Below are 20,189 nucleotides of genomic sequence, written 5' to 3'. Positions count from 1 at the left end.
GAAGCACTGTATAAACACAAAAGTGAAAGAGAGAACACAATGAATAAACGGATAAATGAACTCAGGACAAAAATAGACAACATTAAAGAAGAAAACTGCCAGGATATGGAAAACCTCAGAAAAAAGAATGCAACAGAACTGCAAAACAAAATGGAAGGCCAATCCAGCAGAACAGAACAAACAGAAGACAGAATCTCAGAACTTGAAGATGAAATGGTAATTAAAGGAAAAACCAAAGAACTATTAATTAAACAACTCAAGACCTGTGAAAAGAAAATGCAAGAACTCACTGACTCCATCAAAAGACCAAACTTGAGAATCATGGGCATCGAAGAAGGAGAAGAGGTGCAAGCGAAGGGAATGCGTAATATATTCAACAAAATAATAACGGAAAATTTCCCAAATCTAGAGAAAGATATTCCCATACAAATGCAAGAGGCCTCCAGGACACCAAACAGACCAGATCAAAATAGAACTACTCCAAGACATATCATCATTAAAACAACAAGTTCAGAAACTAAGGAAAGAATATTGAAGGCTGTAAGAGAAAAAAACAAGTAACATACAAAGGTAAACCCATCAAAATCACAGCAGACTTCTCAACAGAAACATTAAAAGCAAGAAGAGCATGGGGTGAGATCTTCCGGGCACTGAATGAAAATAACTTCAACCCCAGGATACTCTACCCAGCAAAGCTATCATTCAAAATAGATGGAGCAATAAAAGTCTTCCATGATAAGCAGAAACTAAAACAATATGTGACCACAAAGCCACCATTACAAAAGACTCTGCAAGGGATCCTGCACACAGAAGTGACACCCAACTTAACCATGAAAAGGCAGGCAGCACCAAACCACAGGATAAGAAAAAGCAAGACAGAAGAGAGTAACATCAAGTTAGGTACACACAATCAAACCTTCAAACAACTAAGACAACTAAATGGCAGGAATCACCACATACCTATCAGTACTAATGCTTAATGTTAATGGACTTAATTCACCCATCAAAAGACACCGTTTGACAAAATGCATTAAAAAAGAAGATCCAACAATTTGTTGCTTACAGGAGACTCATCTCACCGACAGAAATAAGCATATGCTTAGGATGAAAGGCTGGAAGAAGATTTACCAAGTCAATGGCCCCTGAAAACAGGCAGGAGTAGCAATACTTATCTCTGACAAAGAAGACTTCAAACCTACATTGATCAAACGAGATAAAGAAGGACATTCCATACTAATAAAAGGGGAAATAGACCAAAAGGAAATAATAATCATCAATCTGTATGCACCCAATGTCAACGCACCCAATTTCATCAAACATACCCTGAAAGACCTAAAAGCATATATAAATGCCAACACAGTGGTTGTGGGAGACTTTAACACTCCATTATCATCAATAGATAGGTCATCCAAACAAAAACTCAATAAAGAAACCCAAGATCTAAAATATGCAATAGATCAAATGGACCTAGGTAGACGGCTACAGAACATTTCATCCAACCTCTACACAATATACATTCTTCTCAGCAGCCCACGAAACCTTTTCCAAAACAGATCATATCCTAGGGCACAAAGCAAGTCTCAGCAAATATAAGAAAATAGAAATAATACCGTGCATAATATCTGACCACAATGCAGTAAAAGTAGAACTCAACAACAAAAGTAAAGACAAAAAACATGCAAACAGCTGGAAACTAAGTAACTCATTACTTAATGAAGAATGGATCATCGATGCAATAAAAGAGGAAATTAGAAAGTTCCTGGAAGTCAATGAAAATGAAAACACAACCTACTGGAACCAATGGGACACAGCTAAGGCAGTCTTGAGAGGAAAGTTTATAGCCATGAGTGCATATATTAAAAAGATTGAAAGATCCCAAATCAATGACCTAATGATACATCTCAAACTCCTAGAAAAACAAGAACAAGCAAATTCCAAAACAAATAGGAGAGAAATAATAAAAATAAGAGCTGAAATCAACAAAATAGAAACCAAAAAACCATACAAAGAATTAATGAAACAAAAAGTTGGTTCTTTGAAAAAAATAAACAAGATCGATAGACCCCTGGCAAACCTGACTAAAATGAGGAGAGAAAAAACCCAAATTAGTAGAATTAGGAATGCAAAAGGGGAGATAACAACAAATACCATGGAGGTCCAGGAAATCATCAGAGACTACTTTGAGAACCTATATTCAAATAAATTTGAAAATCTAAAAGAAATGGACAGATTTCTAGATACATATGAGCATCCAAAACTGAACCAAGAGGAAATTAATCACCTGAATAGACCTATAACACAAAATGAAATTGAAGCAGCAATCAAGAGTCTCCCCAAAAAGAAAAGTCCAGGACCTGATGGATTCTCTGCTGAATTCTATCAGACCTTTAAAGAAGAACTGATACCAACCCTCCTTAAACTGTTCCATGAAATAGAAAGGGAAGGAAAACTGCCAAACACATTTTATGAAGCCAGTATTATACTTATCCCAAAACCAGGCAAAGACACCTCCAAAAAAGGAGAACTATAGGCCAATCTCCTTAATGAACATTGATGCAAATATCCTCAACAAAATAATGGCAAACCGAATTCAGCAACACATCAAAAAGATTATTCACCACGACCAAGTAGGCTTCATCCCAGGGATGCAGGGGTGGTTCAACATACGAAAATCAATAAACGTAATAAACCACATTAACAGAAGCAAAGACAAAAACCACTTGATCATCTCAATAGATGCAGAAAAAGCCTTTGATAAGATCCAACATCATTTCATGATAAAAGCTCTAAGAAAACTAGGAATAGAAGGAAAGTTCCTCAACATTATAAAAGCTATATATGACAAACCTACAGCCAGCATTATACTTAACGGAGAAAAGTTGAAACCATTCCCTCTAAAATCAGGAACCAGACAAGGATGCCCACTATCTCCACTCCTATTCAACATAGTACTGGAATTCCTAGCCAGAGCAATTAGGCAAGAAGAAGGAATAAAAGGAATACAAATAGGTAAAGAAACTGTCAAAATATCCCTATTTGCAGACGACATGATCCTATACCTTCAAGACCCAAAAAACTCTACTCAGAAGCTTCTAGACATCGTCAATAGCTATAGCAAGGTAGCAGGATATAAAATCAACATAGAAAAATCATTAGCATTTCTATACACTAACAATGAGCAAACGGAAAAAGAATGTATGAAAACAATTCCATTTACAATAGCCTCAAACAAAATCAAATACCTAGGTGTAAACCTAACAAAAGATGTGAAAGACCTCTACAAGGAAAACTATACACTTCTGAAGAAAGAGATTGAGGAAGACTATAGAAAGTGGAGAGATCTCCCATGCTCATGGATTGGTAGAATCAACATAGTAAAAATGTCGATACTCCCCAAAGTAATCTACATGTTTAATGCAATTCCCATCAAAATTCTAATGACATTCATTAAAGAGATTGAAAAATCTACTGTTAAATTTATATGGATCACAAGAGGCCACGAATAGCCAAGGCAATACTCAGTCAAAAGAACAATGCAGGAGGTATCACAATACCTGACTTCAAACTATATTACAAAGCAATAACAATAAAAACAGCATGGTACTGGCACAAAAACAGACAGGAAGACCAGTGGAACAGAATAGAGGACCCAGATATGAAGCCACACAACTATAAGCAACTTATCCTTGACAAAGGAACTAAAAATATACGATGGAGAAATAGCAGCCTCTTCAACAAAAACTGCTGGGAAAACTGGTTAGCAGTCTGCAAAAAACTGAAACTAGATCCATGTATATCACTCTATACCAAGATTAACTCAAAATGGATCAAGGATCTTAATATCAGACCCCAAACTCTTAAGCTGATACAAGAAAGAGTAGGAAATACTCTGGAGTTAGTAGGTATAGGTAAGAACTTTCTCAATGAAACCCCAGCAGCACAGCAACTAAGAGATAGCATAGATAAATGGGACCTCATAAAACTAAAAAGCTTCTGTTCATCAAAAGAAATGGTCTCTAAACTGAAGAGAACACCCACAGAGTGGAAGAAAATATTTGCCAACTATACATTAGACAAAGGACTGATAACCAGAATATACAGGGAACTTAAAAAACTAAATTCTCCCAAAACTAATGAACCAATAAAGAAATGGGCAAGTGAACTAAACAGAACTTTCTCAAAAGAAGAAATTCAAATGGCCAGAAAACACATGAAAAAATGCTCATCATCTCTAGCAATAAAGGAAATGCAAATTAAAACCACGCTAAGATTCCACCTCACCCCTGTTAGAATAGCCATCATCAGCAACACCACCACCAACAGGTGTTGGTGAGGATGCGGGGAAAAAGGAACCCTCTTACACTGTTGGTGGGAATGTAGACTAGTACAACCACTCTGGAGAAAAATTTGGAGGCTACTTAAAAAGCTGGACATCTATCTACCATTTGATCCAGCAATACCACTCTTGGGGATATACCAAGAGTAACAAAAGACTGTTACTCCAGAGGCACCTGCACATCCATGTTTATTGCGGCATTATTCACAATAGCCAAGTTATGGAAACAGTCAAGATGCCCCAGCACTGATTAATGGATTAAGAAAATGTGGTATCTATACACAATGGAATTTTATGCAGCCATGAAGAAGAACGAAATGTTATCATTCGCTGGTAAATGGATGGAATTGGAGAACATCATTCTGAGTGAGGTTAGCCTGGCCCAAAAGACCAAAAATCGTATGTTCTCCCTCATATGTGGACATTAGATCAAGGGCAAACACAACAAGGGGATTGGGCTGTGAGCACATGATAAAAGGGAGAGCACACAAGGGAGGGGTGAGGATAGGTAAGACACCTAAAAAACTAGCTAGCATTTGTTGCCCTTAACGCAGAGAAACTAAAGCAGATACCTTAAAAGCAACTGAGGCCAATAGGAGAAGGGGACCAGGAGCTACAGAAAAGGTTAGATCAAAAAGAATTAACCTAGAAGGTAACACCCACGCACAGGAAATCAATGTGAGTCAACTCCCTGTATAGCTGTCCATATCTCAACCAGCAAAAACCCTTGTTCCTTCCTATTATTGCTTATACTCTCTCTACAACAAAATTAGAAATAAGGGCAAAATAGTTTCTGCTGGGTATTGGGGGGGGAGGGAGGGGGCAGAGTGGGTGGTAAGGGAGGGGGTGGGGGCAGGGGGGAGAAATGAACCAAGCCTTGTATGCACATATGAATAATAAAAGAAAAATGAAAAAAAAAGAAAAAGAGGCTGTGGGGATTAGTGACTGGCGGTGATGCAGCAGCATCACAACTGAGCAAGGCCCTTGCTTGTGGGGGCCACAGGATGGACCTGTGTTGGTCATGTCCTGGTGACCTGTGGCCCCCAAAGCTGTCTCAGGGCAGGAGTCTTTGAGGACTCTGTGGAAGCGGGCAGGACTCTGACACAGACGTCATCTGCAGGGTGGGAGTAAGCAGGCTGCAAGGCATGAGCATGAGGGTTTAGTGGGCAGTGGGGTCTGGATCAGTTGTCAGTGCTGAAGGTCAGCCTCACCAGTCTGCTGCTACCCCAAGAGGTGACGGCAGGGGAGGGCTGGAGACTGGAGCTCTGGTCCAAGCTGAGCTCTAGCTTCTGTGAGAATGGATAGAAAAAAAAAAAGAAAACAGCAGTTTTCATACCCCAAGGACTGCCTCAGGCTTCCAAGCCTACAGACACACAGTAATGTGCTAAGGTCTCACAGGCTCAGGTGAAACTGACTCAATTATAGCAGTCTGTGCACAAGGAAGGAAAGTACTGTCAAGAACTGGGCTGGGTGTGACACAGCTGCCTGTCTAGATGCATGAGGCTCTGAGTTTCCATCCCCTGAGCACACACAACGCCTGTGACACCAGTGTGGATAGCATTGCTAAGAGAACTCTTCCAGTTCACTGAAATGGTAGGCTGGACCTTAACAAGGCCACTTTGCGGGCCATTCCAGGCTTGACTCAAGCGTCAGACTCCAAACTCCCAAGTTAAGGGAGCCCCACTCTTAGGCTCCTCTATGCTGTATCCCACTAACCTTTTCAATTTCTTTTTCTTTTTTGGTGGTACTGGGGTTTGAACTCAGTGCCTCATACTTGCTAGGCAGGTGCTCTATGATTTCAGCCACTCCATCAATCCTGTTTTGTGTTGCGTTTTTTTGAGACAGGATCTCACAAACTATTTGCCCGGCTGGCTTTGAACTGAGATCCTCCTGATGCTGCCTCCCAAGTAGCTAGAGTTATAGGTGTGAGATCACAGTTAGGCTTTTCAATTTTTAAATCACGTTTTCAACTGTTTACAGTCCATATCAATATCTGAAATTGAAGCAGACAAGACTTAGGGAAAGTTCAAGTCTCTTAGAATTTACATGACTTGATATTTTATTTCAAGGTTAGCATTATTCTCTTTCTCTGAGTCTTCTTTCAAATTGCAAATGTGTGTAGGTTATTCACACCCTAGCTCAGGGACAACACAAGCCACCCCCACATGGCCCAGGAACCACCTATGCCCTTCCCCACTCATCCATTATTGATGGTTAGGAATCACCAGGTTCTTCCCTTCCCACAGGTTAGAGTAAATTTTAAAAGCACCTGAAAAAGAGATACTCTCTCTGCTTCTGGCTTCCACCTGCCCCCACAATGTCCTTTTGTAATTCCCTTCCCTACGTGTCCTGTCATGGACTCTTCTACATTGGACACAAATAATTTGGAAATCTTCGATCAGGGGCTGCATCACTGCTGTCAACAAAAAGTTATTGTCCTCATCCTGCCCTGTTTTGATGACAGAGATCTTTGTGTTATTGAATACTGTATCCTGGGCACTTACAAGAGTGCCTAGCTGGGGCATGGGGGCAGTAAAATCAAACCAATGGAGAGCAAGGTGACAGGATGTGATTGATTTACTGTTACAGTCACAGTAGTGGAGATGCTGTGTGGGCAAAGGGTGGATGCAGACCAAAGGAACAAAAAGGCCAGTTTCAGGAAGCTTGGGGACCTAACTGCAAAAAGTAAGATCCCAAAAGCTTTGGAAAGTTAATTTAGGGGGCTCTCTTCATGGCTTCATGTTAGGTAGGGAAAGCTGGAGACACTGGACAACATTAAAATTAAGAACTTCTGCTCAATACCTTAAAAGCAACTGAGGCCAATAGGAGAAGGGGACCAGGAGCTACAGAAAAGGTTAGACCAAGAAGAATTAACCTAGAAGCTAACACACATGCACAGGAAATCAATGCGAGTCAACTTCCTGTATAGCTATCCTTATCTCAACTAGAAAAAACCCTTGTTCCTTCCTATTATTGCTTATACTCTCTCTTCAACAAAATTAGAGATAAGGGCAAAATAGTTTCTGCCAGGTATCGAGGGGGTGGAGGGGAGAAGGAGGGGGCAGAGTGGGTGGTAAGGGAGGGGGTGGGGGCAGGGTAGAGAAATGACCCAAGCATTGTATGCACATATGAATAATAAAAAAATAAAAATTAAAAATAAAGAACTTCTGCTCATCAAGACATATGGTTAAAGAGGGGGAAAGATAAACCATACAGAGTTGGAAATATTTGTGGCACATTAAGTTCTCAATGGGATTGTATCCAGACTATGTATGATCAGTAAAAAAAGACAACTCTACAGACAAATGGACAAAAACTTGGGCAGATGTGTCCCATAAAAGGGCATCCACATTGTCAATAAGCAGGGGTTGGGGATGTAGCTCAGTGGTAGAGTGCTTACCTAATGGTGCAGGAGGCCCTGTGTTCATTCCCCAACACCACAAGTAAAGTGACAATAAGCATGCAAAAAGAGGCCAATCTCTTCAGATATCAGGGAAAAGAAACGACAATGGAGAGATGCCACTACACAACTAGCAGAATGATTGAAAATTTAAAAACGGACAATACCCACAAAACACTAATGAGAATATGGGTAAAAAGAAATTCCCAAAGAGAGTATAAATTGGTATGATCAAGTTTGGAAAAATAATTTGACCGTATCTAGAATGCTGAAAGTATGCACACCCGAGGGGGACAGTGATTATAATCCTTAGAGTGCACCCACAGGAAAGAAAGCAGGCAGCCAGCAGCACATCATGGTAGCACTGCTCACAGTAGACCCAGGCTGGAGACAATCCCTGAGTCCATCAACAAGTGACAGAAATTCAGCATCATGTTATGCTGAATCAGGGCAATCCTATGTAATGATGAAAACAAAAGGACTTTAGACACATTGCCAGGATGAGTCTTAACATTACTAGAGCAAGAGGAGACAGATACAAAACAGGACAAGTAGGAATGCAGAAGATTTTTTTCTATAAAGCTCAAAAACAGCCAAAACTTCATTTTCTTGGGGTACAAAATTAGATAGTAAGTCTATAATGAAAGGCAAGTGTTACCATAAAATTTGGCCTTGTCGTTAAGGTCAGAGAGGAGAAAGGGAATGCTGAGCAAGAAGAGGGTGGGTAGTGTGGCATTTTTCAACCCCCATGGAGGTAACTCTGTGTTCGTTTACAACAATATTTCTACACTTAAGTGTTGTGGTTTTCTGTACAACTTCTCTATTTGTCAACTTAAAAGCACTTTAAAGAAATAAACTGCAGAGTACAAATTACAGAAAATTATAACCTCCACAGATGGTATAATCACAGCCATGTTAAGTATATAAAACTTGCTCACAGGAAAAATCTGGAAGAACTCTAGCGAGATATTTACTTGCTGTTTGAGATACTGGAATAAAGAACTGTGTTTCCTTAAAGTCCTTATAAGGGAAAAAGTGACAGCATCCCCAAGCCACAGTCACAGCCTGCTCCCCAGGACACCCTCAAGACAAGATGGGGAATCAGTCTCCAAGTGGAGCCTCCCCTCCCATTGACATCAGGGGTTCTGCTAGAGACAGCCAACTTTTCAGAGCTTTTATCCTTGTCCCTTTCTCTAAGTTTGTTTTCTTTGTGTATTGAACAAGCACATCAGGCTTTCATCTTCTGTGGTAATATTTGAAAGGGAAAGAGGAATGGAGACAGGAGGGTGCTCCCCAGCTGAGGGGTTGATCACTTGCCTAGCATGTGCAAGGCCCTGACTTCCACCCCTAACACTGAAAAAATAACAGGAACTCATGTTTACTGAGCACACACTTCAAGCTGACCATTTTCTGGGGCTTTATAGCCAGCATCTCACTCCTGCTTGTTAAAACCCATAGAGGTTGTCTTAGTGTTTGCCTGAGGCCCACCCTACCCACTGGAGGCCAAACTAAGCATAGGGAGAGCCTTTGGGAGTGTCTTTTCCTCTACATATGTGTGTGCATGGATGTGTGTATGCATGTGCACACAGCTTGTGTGTGCTTCTGTACATGTACATATATACATAGACACATATAGCACTACTTAGCAGGCTAATCGTTCAAACACTGCATGATCTTTTTGACTGCATTTTCGTACTCGATTTTACTCTGAAAGTTAACACTATAATACCTTCTTATTTTTAAATCCAGGTTTCTGTTTATTTAAGATAACCAAAATTTAAAAAGGGCAATAAACAACTAAGTTGGAAGGGTGTCAGGAAATGGACACTTATTTGCTCTTGGGTGTTAACTGCCACTATCACTTCAGAAAGTAATCTGAAATCTACTAAAAATATGCAATGTAAAAATATTCAATATCTCTTTTATATCATATGGAAATAAAAGCATTGGTACGTAAGACATATGCCCAATGATACTGTTGGAGTCTTAGTAGACCCAAACTAGATATTACCTCCATGTCAGTCAATAGAAGAAAGGCTATTGTAGCAGGGAGGAGGACCACAAGAGAAACAGACAGGCCTGTGTTCTGATAATGAGGCAGAGGGAAGGGATGGCATAGCAGAGAGATAAAACCTAAAGAACTCAAAGGTGAAGAAGGTCACATAGCACTAGGGGTAGAAGGGCACTAACACTAGGGTGAAGTAGCCTATAGAACTGCATATAACTACATATGGGTTAAACCTTGTTTTTAAAATTTTATTGCCTCTGTAACCTGCTTGCAAGGATTACAAAGCCCCTTTGGGGCTCAGCCTTTGGACATGAGTCCACTGAGTCTGTATGGGCACAATAAAATGTTGCTTTCTTTCCTCAGAGTCCTGTGTCTATGTTCAAGTTTCCCATAACATTTCTTAGGGGCTCATTGCCGGGATTGTGGAGACTGTTTTTTTCACCTCCCTTGCTGCCGGGTGCATTCCCTGGACCACTGGGAGAAGTGATCCTGCCAGGTGCCAATGGACAGCTTGATCCGGAGGAGGGACTTGTCCTCCTAGTGAGTCTGGGTGAGGGCCTTAAATGCACAATGGAACCCAGTGAGGCACAGGAACCAGCAAGGGGAGTTCTTACATCAGACTTGTAAGAACCTGGGTTCAAATTCAGGCCTGTCTTAGGAGGCAGAAGGGGAGTCTGATCAACTCCCAATAAGTGAGACACCCTAGTAACTGCTTTTTGGGGTGACACTGTGTTTCTCAGGTTCAGGGAGCAGGGTGGAAGTACTGGGCTGTGTGAGAGTGTGTGAAAGTGTGAGCCTGAGATGCAGCCGAGCTGTGAAGTGACAGCAGAGTCCTGATCTGTGGGTCTGTGGCAAACTCATATGGTCAAGGGTAAGCCCTAACAGGGCCTCTGGTCCGGGATTTATATGCACTCACTACAGCCAAGAGGCTTCTAAATCCTCCTGAAGGGAGTGGCCAGAGACGGAAGAAGCAAGTAAGGAGGACTCTGTGTAGGTATTGTTCCTGGCCAGGTAACTACATCCAGGTCAATGATAAAGGGCATGATTGTTCCCCTTATGTGTCAGAGAAGAGGACCCCTAAACTCTCCCCTCCCCTTTTGTGTCTGTCTTGCCATTTGGTAACAGGAGGATATGGGTAGAAATCAGAGTAAAAACACTCCCTTGGAGTGTATGGTTAAAAACTTAAAAAAGGGATTTAATGGAAACTATGGAGTTAAGTTAACTCCTAACAAGCTTAAGGTCCTTTGTGAAGTAGATTGGCCTGCTCTTGCTGTAGTATCATTAGATAAAACTGTGGTTAAGGAAGTTTATAGTGGGATTGTAGGAAGGCCTGGCATCCAGAACAATTTCCCTATAATGATTGCTGGCAGGATGCTGTCCTCAGCTGGCTCACATGGCTAAGGCCCTGTCTGGAAGAGGCCTGTAGGATTATGGCAGCTAGGGTGCCCACAGCTTGGGAGGGCCCAAGTGTAGAGAAAGCAAAGTAGCCTATACTGGCTGAGGAACCTGAGGAAGTACCACCACCCTATGTGCCACTCTATCCACTTCTGCCACCAGTGCCGAGTTCTGCACTCCCACCTCTGACACTGGATGGGGAAACTCAAGGCACAGTCACACTGTAAAATCTGGCTTGGAAGCCTCTAGGGCCTTGACTTCCTTGAGCTCCCTGAGTCCTATGGACTCCACACCCACTCCAAGTCCACAGCGCTCAACCCACATCCACCACTTGATCAGGAACATCTAACCAGTCTCTATGAGGACCCCTCCTCTCCTCAGACTCCTGCTGCCCTGCAGATGCCCCTGAAGGAAGCCCAGAGCCCCATGTATTATGACTAGGAAGACCAAATACAAGAAGGAGGGTGGACATTTGTCTACCAGCCCTTTACCACCACAGACCTCCTCAACTGGAAACATCATACTCCCTCCTTCATAGAAAAGCCTCAGGCTCTGACTCAGGCTCTGACTCAAGCTCTGATTAGACTCACAAACCCACCTGGACAGACTGTTGACAGCTTCTTCTGACTCTATTTAATACTGAAGAGTGGTGCCTATGGTTAGAAGATCATGTCCCTGAGGGTACCTAAACACCCAAGCATATGCTCAGGCCCATTCTCCCAATAACAGCCTAGATTATCAGCGACTCAAGCAGTATCAAGAGGCATTATTGGGACACATGAAAGAAGGAGAAGAAAAGCCATGAACATAAGCAAAATATCAGAGGTCCTCCAAGGGCAAGATGAGAGTCCTAGGAAGTACTATAAATGTTTGTGTCAGGCCTTCTGTTTATACACCTGCTTTGACCTTGAAGCCACTGAAAACCAGTGGATGATAAATGCCACTTGTTGGCAAGGCCCAGAGAAACACAAGGTGAAAATTGCAGAAACTGGAGGGCCTCAATGGAATGAACACTAGCCAGCTTCTAGAGGTGGTCACAGAGGTTTTTGTCAATTGAGATCAGGAGGCTAGAAGATGAAAAGGAAAGTGGACCTCCTTGCAGCAGCCCTTGCTGGACACTCACATGGGCCCCAGTGAGCTAATCCAGGCAGAGGCAGAGGCAATCCCTGAGGACAATGACAAATGCTCCCAGGACACCCATGCCCTAGGGAAGAACTAGGGCGAAATCAATGTGCTTACTGTATTCAGGAAGGGCACTGAATGTCTCCAATGGGTCAGGGACACCCAAAAGGCCCCTTCCAGACCAAAGGCAGAGGCCAGGTTGTCAAAGGAACATATCAGCCTACCAGCATGGGAGCCAGCCCCTGGGAGGAAAACACTGTCAGTCTGTAAGGCCTGGAAAGCTATGAGGAGGATTAAGAACTCCATTCTACTAGGCCCCCAAGAGGCTATGGCCAGCATAAAAATAGGGGGCCACTGAGTTGATCTCATGGTGGACATGGGCACAGAACATTCAGTTGTGACCCAACCAGTGGGTCCTCTTTCCAACAAGCTTACAACTATTATTGAGGCTACAGGGGACGGGGTCTGCCACCCCTTCTTAATGGCTAGAAAACGCAATATTGGGAGTTATGAAATAAAGCATGAATTCCTTTATCTCCCCGATGGGAGATAAAGTCCCCTGTCCTGATGGGCAGGGACTTGTTATGCAAACTGAAGGCACAGATAACTTTTGACTCAGATGGCACAGCAGCCTTAAAGTTGAGAGGACCTGAGGCAGAGTCTAATCCTCATGGTTGCTCAAAAAGAGGAATGGTGGCTCTATGCCCCTGAGGGAGGCCCCTTAAGATCCCGAGCTTCCCTTCAAGATTCCAGGTGTATGGGCTGAAGATAACCCCCCAGGTAGTGGTGGAACTAAACCTGGGAGTCATCCCCATCAGCCAGAAACAGTACTTAATTCTTTGCAAGACCCAGGTCAGAGTTCAAAAACACTTTGACAGACTCTTAAAATATGGGATCCCCCAACCTTGTCAGTCATCCTGGAACATCCCCTTATTATCAGTGCAGAAACCAGGGACTGAGGATTTCAGGCCAGTTCAGGTCCTCCAGGCAGTAAATTCAGCAACTGTCACTTTGCATCCCTCAGTCCCAAATCCATACACACTTTTAGGACTTGTCCTGGCTGAGGTAAAGTTTTTTACCTGCCTGGATCTTAAAGATACATTCTTCTGCATCTGCCTGGCCCCACAGAGCCAGCCTGTTTTTTACATCCAGTGGGAAAATCCCAATACTGGGGAAAAGGGGCAACTAACATGGACTTGTTTGCCACAAGTTTTCAAAAATTCAACCACTATTTTTGGAACTGCCTTGGCATATGACCTAAAAGCCTTCTCAGCCAATCAGCATGGCTGCATACTCCTCCAGGATATAGATGACCTCCTGTTGGCTGGACCAACTCAGGAGGACTGTATGGAAGGGATGCACCTTCTTTCTCTTTTATGGGAGGCAGGATACAAAGTCTCTAGGAAAAAGGCCCAGATTTGCCAAAACACTGTCAAATACTTTGGCTTTCACCTGTCCCAGGGGCAGCACAGGCTTGGTCCTGAGAGGAAACAAGCTGTATGCTCCATCCCAGCCCCAGACCAGCTGGCAAATTAGAGAGTTTTTGGGAGCTGCAGTTTTCTGTTAAATCTGGATCCCTAACTACTCCCTCTTGGCCAAACCCCTCTATGAAGCTACAAAGGGGGGAGAATGGGAGCCTTTAGTATGGCGGAGGGAGCAAGAGAAAGCCTTTAAAGAAATCAAGAAGGCACTCACAAATGCCCCTGCTCTAGGCCTGCTGGTTGTGATGAAGTCCTTTTTCCTGTATGTCCATGGGCAAAAGGTAACAGTTATTGTGGTCCTGACTAGGCTCCTGGCTCTGTCTGGTGGCTTACTTGTTAAAACAACTCGATGTCTGTGCACCCTAGCAGTCACTACTGCCCTGGTAACAGAAGCAGACAAGCTCACCCTATGGCAAGAACTCACTGTCTGGGTTCCCCACTATGTCCTGACATTCATGGAATGTAATGGAAATTATTGACTGACTAACTCTCAGATTGTCAAATACCAGAATCTGCTATGTGAAAACCTGCGCATCTGGCTGGAGGTTGTTAAGACTCTAAACCTGACCACTCAATTGCTGATTGACTCACACCCTCTGGAGCATGACTGATTAGAGGTTATGGATGAGGTTTTCTTGAGCTGGCCAGATCTAATTGATCAGCTTATTGGCAATCCAGACGTTGAATATTTCACAGATGGCAGCAATTTTGTCTGGGACAGCACACACTGCCGGTTATGCAGTAGTGACTTTGGACTCGGTCATTGAGGCTTGCCTCCTGCCACTGGGACTTCTGTGCAAAGGCTGAACTTGTTGCCCTCACATGGGCACTCTAGCTCATTGCAGGAGTACAGGCAAACATTTACACTGACTCTAAATATGCCTTCGCAACCATTCATGTCCATGGGGCCTTATATAAAGAGAAGGGACTCATTAACTTAGGAGTGGATCTCTAAATGGGTGGCAGTTATACACTGCAGAGGGCACCAGAAGGGAGACACTATAATTGTCCTGGGGTAACCAGAAAGCTGACAAAGAGGCCAAACAAGTGGCCCTCACGAGGGGACCAGCCCCAACTGCTCTGAAGGCTGCCTTGTTCCCATGCTCCTTAGCTGAATGGGACCCACGGACATACCACAAGAACAGGCTTGTTTAAATTTGAAGAGGGAAATTTTCTACCGGATGGATGGTGGATGTTTGCTGATAGCTGCATTGCCATACCTGAGTCACTGGCGCCTACATTTTTCAAGCAGTTCCACAAAGGAACTCAATCAGGGTGAAGAGTCCTCGAGACCATCCTGGATCAACATTTTTATGTCACCAAGCTCTCCAGCATAAGTAAGGCAGTATGTGAAAGATGTCGCCTATGTGCCAAAAGAACACCAGACAAAGGCCAAGGGCACCACCTCAGGTGCAGAACATTGGTGGAACTCCTCTTGAAAACTTGATTGTGGACTTCACTGAAATGCCATGAGCTCGAGGATGCAACTATCTGTTGGTGTTTGTACCTTCTCAGGATGGATGGAAGCCTTCCCCATATGGACTGAAAAGGCCTGGGAGGTGGCCAGATGTCTGCTATTGGTTGGGAATAATCCCTTGGTTTGTAATGCCTGTGTCTATTGGGTCAGATAATGGGCCAGCCTTTGTGACAGAGGTGGTACAGCTGATAACTAAGGATTTAGGAATCACCTGTAAGTTGCATGTGACCTACCAGCCCCAGAGTTCAGGAAAAGTGGAATGTATGAATAGAATCCTAAAAATTCAGTTGGGAAAACTGTGTCAGGAGACCCATCTGCAGTAGAATCAATTTCTAGCCATAGCATTACTGAGGATTAGGTCTGGTTCCATGAAGTGGATAGGGCTCTCATAAAGTTCTTTATTGATGCCCATCCCCCTTAATCAAGGGCATAAGGGGGGACTGTAAGTAAATAGGTGACCTTGCCTTGAGGCAGCAGATGTAGGCCCTTGGGTTGACTCTCTCAAAGATCAATGACTGGGTCCTGGAGAGACTTTCTGTCAGCCTGACAATACCCATGCACCATTACAGGCCAGGGGATGCCGTCTGGGTAAAGGAATTAATGTCCAACTGTTAAATCCTCATTGGAGAGGCTCTTTTCTTGTTATTTTGTCTACCCCTACTGCAGTCAAAGTAGCAGAGATAGCTCCTTGGGTCCACTACAGTTGAGTCTAGCCAATTTCTCTGGAGTGGAAGTGCATCCTCAATCTGGCTCCAGAACATCAGCCTAGTCACTCCAGAAGTTGACTAGTTTATGCACGGCAGAAATGTGAGGAATCAACTGTCTAACAGTATAGACTGTTTCTATGTGAGCAATTTTACTGTAATGCATTGTCACCCCTTATTTGTGTCTGTTGCTGTAGTTCTTACCCTAATCTTCTCCATAGTTTGGGCAGAAACTGCCCCCGCTGACTGGACTCATGGTGAGAAGTTTTTATCAGCTCTCTTCTATCTCTTTTGGGCAGGATGCATAATTACTGTTTATTGTTACTGATGTGGTTTCCCTTCATGGTCCCAAAACCCTCATCCTGTGACCCTATTCATGTAACTTGATCGGGTCAGGGTGTTACTTGGACCCTGCCTTATCACATTCATTTCTCCTGCCAAGGAACAGTCTCAGGGACCTGCAGACATAACGAAACCACCTATTCTATCTGCCTGCAAGAGGGCTAATAAACTTGTTCTGACCCACAGTGCTCTCCAAAGGATGGATGGCTAGAAGTCATGAGCTGCGACAAGAAAGGTTGCGTAATTCAAAAGGTCCAAATCAGCCAGTGTCAATACAGTTTGATGTGTGTGGGGCCCTAGAACATGAAAAGTCACCTCCCCTGTATGCAGTTAGTAAGAGAGCACTTGTGGGAGCCAGCTATTGCAGTCTGTGTGGAGGCCTATCTTGGGAACAGGAGTACAGGTTCAATGATAAGTATATGTGTAAGATAACCGAGATGAATGTGCCCTACCCTGCCCCAGCTGGAAATGTGTGTCCTGGGAAACCTGGAAAAGTAAACATAAGACAGAACTCCTTCAAAAGGGTGTCACTTAGGGGCCTGTAATCCTGTTAATTTTACCATCCTTGACCCAGAAGACTCTATGTGGAAAAATGATCTGTAGGTGGCTATATATATCTATGGGCGGGGCAAAGACCCAGGGACTCTATTGTACTATAAAAGAATCACAGTCTCCTATAGAGCCTTGTCCCACCAGGATTTTTACTCCTTCTATGATGAAATGGAAAGAACTACGTCCCCCATCTCCACTACTACCAGAAATCTGTTTCCAGAACTAGCAGAAACTATGGCTTAATCTTTAAAAATCATTTCCTGCTATGTATGTGGGGTAACTAATATAGGGGATCAATGGTCCTGGGAGGCTAGGGAATTGGATTCCCATGAGCCCTATAATGAGACAAGATACCCCCAGCCAGCCACTGGGGATGGTTTCTTAAAACCTCAATTATTGGAAAGAACTGTCTTGCTTGATGGGGAGGACAATTTAACTCTTCTGTTGGAAGCCTGACATGCCTGGGCCAAAGATTCTATAATGTAACATCTGGAAAACCCAATAGTAGGGATCCCCAAACCATACTGAACCAAACTCACATCACTTGTCCAATTTCTCTCATCTCTGACAGGCCTGGAACGATGTCAATGCAGACATCGAATGGAGAGCCCCAGGTGGACTGTACTGGATATATGGGAAAACAGCCTACACTGTACTTCCCCCGAACTGGTCAGGATCTTGTGTTTTAGGGTCAATCCAGCCATCCTTCTTCCCGCTCCCACTTGCCAGGGGAAAACTCTTAGGAGCTCCAGTATACGAAAGCTGAGAATCCCAAAAACAAAGTGGCATGCCTTACAAATTGGCAACTGGAAGGATGATGAATGGTCCCCTGAGTATAAAATCCAGTATTATGGCCCAGCCACCTGGACACAGGATGGGTCTTGGGGGTACCTTACTTCCATTATATGTTGAACTGTATCATCAGGTTACAGGCTGTTGTTGAAATTATAACTAAAGAGACTGCAAGAGCCCTCAATTTATCATCTAAGCAAAATACTATCAGAATTGCTATTTAGAATAGTCTAAAAAGCCTTAGACTATTTGCTTGCTTCTGAGGGAGGAGTTTGTGAAAAATTTAACCTAAGCAACTGTTGCTTGCAGATAGATGATGAAGGAAAGGCCATAGAAGAAATCACAGACCAAATGAGAAAAATCACCCATGTCCCAGTCCAGACTTGGAAAGGTTGAAATCCTGGGGAATTATTTGGAAGATGGCTTTCAACTTTTGGGGGATTCAAAACCTGCATAAGTGTTATACTTTTGATTTTAGGGGCTTGCCTGGTTTTGCCCTGCCTAGCCTCCCTGATTGTAAGGTCTTTCTCCAGCCTCATCAAGGCCATAGTTGAAAGAAAAATGGCCTCCCATATAACAATGCTATGGAAATATAAACCCCTAAAACAAGATGATGCTCTTTGACCCTATGTGGGTCTTAGCATCAAAGGGAGAATAATGTAGCAGGGAGGAGGACAAGAAGAGAAACAGGCTGTGTTCTGATAATGAGGCAGGGGGAAGGGATGGCATAGCAGAGAGAATCCTAAAAGAATCCTAAAGAATCCAAAGGTGAAGAAGCTCACATAGCAGTAGAGGTAGAAGGGCACTAACACTAGGCTGAAGTAGCCTATAGGATTACATGTAACATATATGGGTTAAACTTTGTTTTTTAATTTTATTGCTTCTGGAACCAGCTTACAAGGGTATATAAGGTGAGACCCCTTTGTTCTCGGGTCTCAGCCTTTGGACACAAGTCTGCTGAGTCTATGCCAGCACAATAAAGCGCTGCTTTCTTGCCTCAGAGTCCCATGTCTCTGTTTAAGTTTCCCATAACAATACTATGAAATGCAATGCAACTGCTAAATAGAGAATAGTATACATCAATTGCTGGAAGTCTATACCCACTGAATTAGTAAGCAAACAAGAAAGATGCAGAGTAATACAGGTGTATTATCACATGGTGTAACACCCTCTCTCCCAAACTTCCCGATAAACCCTGTATATGGGAATGTAATGAGGACAACACACATCAGCATCCTGTGACGGTCGATTTTAGCTGTTAACTTGATCGGGTTGAGGAATATCTAGAGAACTGGCAAAGTATTTCTTTGGATGGCCAAGAGGATGTTTCTAGAGGAGACAAGTGTGTGTCTGAGGAGACTATGTGGTAAAGATCCTCCTCAATGTGGCCTTAGCTTTTGGATTCCAAGACTCACAGCAACCCTCCCCCATTCCTTCTCAGGCGTTTGGCTGGGATTGAGAATTAGAGTATTAGCTCTCCTAGTGCTTCAGCTTTTAGAGTAGACTGAGCCATACACCAGCATCCCAGGGTCTCCATCTTACAGATGCTCCCTCCTGGCACTTCTCAGCCTCCATGATCATAAGAGCTGAGCTCTCCTAAATCCCTCGTACCCATGTGTGCTGTTGGTTCTGTGCATCCGAGAACCCTGACTGACACACATACTAACAGTGTTCCTTTATGGAATGGGACAGTGCGGCTTTGCTGGAGCCCTTTCCCTTCTACATCAGAATGGTCTAACCTTTATTTTTTATTTCACTAATGGCATTAAAAAAAAAGTAACCCAAAAGGAAAAAAAAACTTTAAAGTTAATACTTTAACTTTGTACAGACAAGGATCTAGGTGGTAGTGACTGCACTTGACTGCCTGCTGTCTGCCTCCACTGTCCTTGGAGTCACAGCTGTGAAACTCCTCCTGCTCCAGCTCCACCCTTATGATCTGTCCATCTGGGCCCTCCCAGCTGTGGGTGTGCCCTGGGACAGGAGATCCATGACTAGAGCATTCTGGGTGGCTGACACCTGTGGAAGGGAGGCGCTCCCAGCACTGTGTGCACATACGGAATGTGTGGGACCCCTGGTATGGGAGCAGGTGGTGGCCTTTGGCAGGCTCTGCAAACCCACAGGGCCTACCTCACACATCTTGCTTTGTCTAAACAGCAACAAGAGATTTACTTTCTTATTGCCAATGGTACTACTTTCTTTCTGGAATCCTAAAAAGCTTCCTCCTTCTTGGGGCAGCAGGACTCATGAAAAATCCCACCCATGTGTGCCCCTTCCCACACCTGACCCAGCACCATGCTACCTTGTCTTGGGTAGGAGACTTCTCTGGGAAACAGACAGTTTCATTTTTCTACAAATTCCAGAAGGACCAATAACTCTATACCTCACTTCTTATGTTAAAGTAGGTCCAACTGGATCAGATTTAAGATAAAATTGAAAAACTATTGAAGTGCTAGAAGATCACACAGGGAAATTTCACTTTTTAAACTGTCCTAAGTTTGACAAAAAGCTGTGTCAACGACTTGTTGGAAAACAGACAAAGACAAGGAACAGGCAAGTGATAAAAAAGGAAATTCAAATGGT

At 43.3% G+C, this 20,189-nt stretch overlaps 1 protein-coding gene across 1 annotated transcript in view; it reads right to left on the bottom strand.

The window, feature by feature from the left end:
- Positions 1–20,189, bottom strand: part of Arhgef4 (Rho guanine nucleotide exchange factor 4) — a 233,766-nt gene that overhangs the window by 124,326 nt on the left and 89,251 nt on the right.

This window comes from Castor canadensis, chromosome 4, assembly GCF_047511655.1.
Source record: "Castor canadensis chromosome 4, mCasCan1.hap1v2, whole genome shotgun sequence".
Taxonomy (NCBI): domain Eukaryota; kingdom Metazoa; phylum Chordata; class Mammalia; order Rodentia; family Castoridae; genus Castor; species Castor canadensis.
This window is presented reverse-complemented; position numbering and strand designations above follow the sequence as displayed.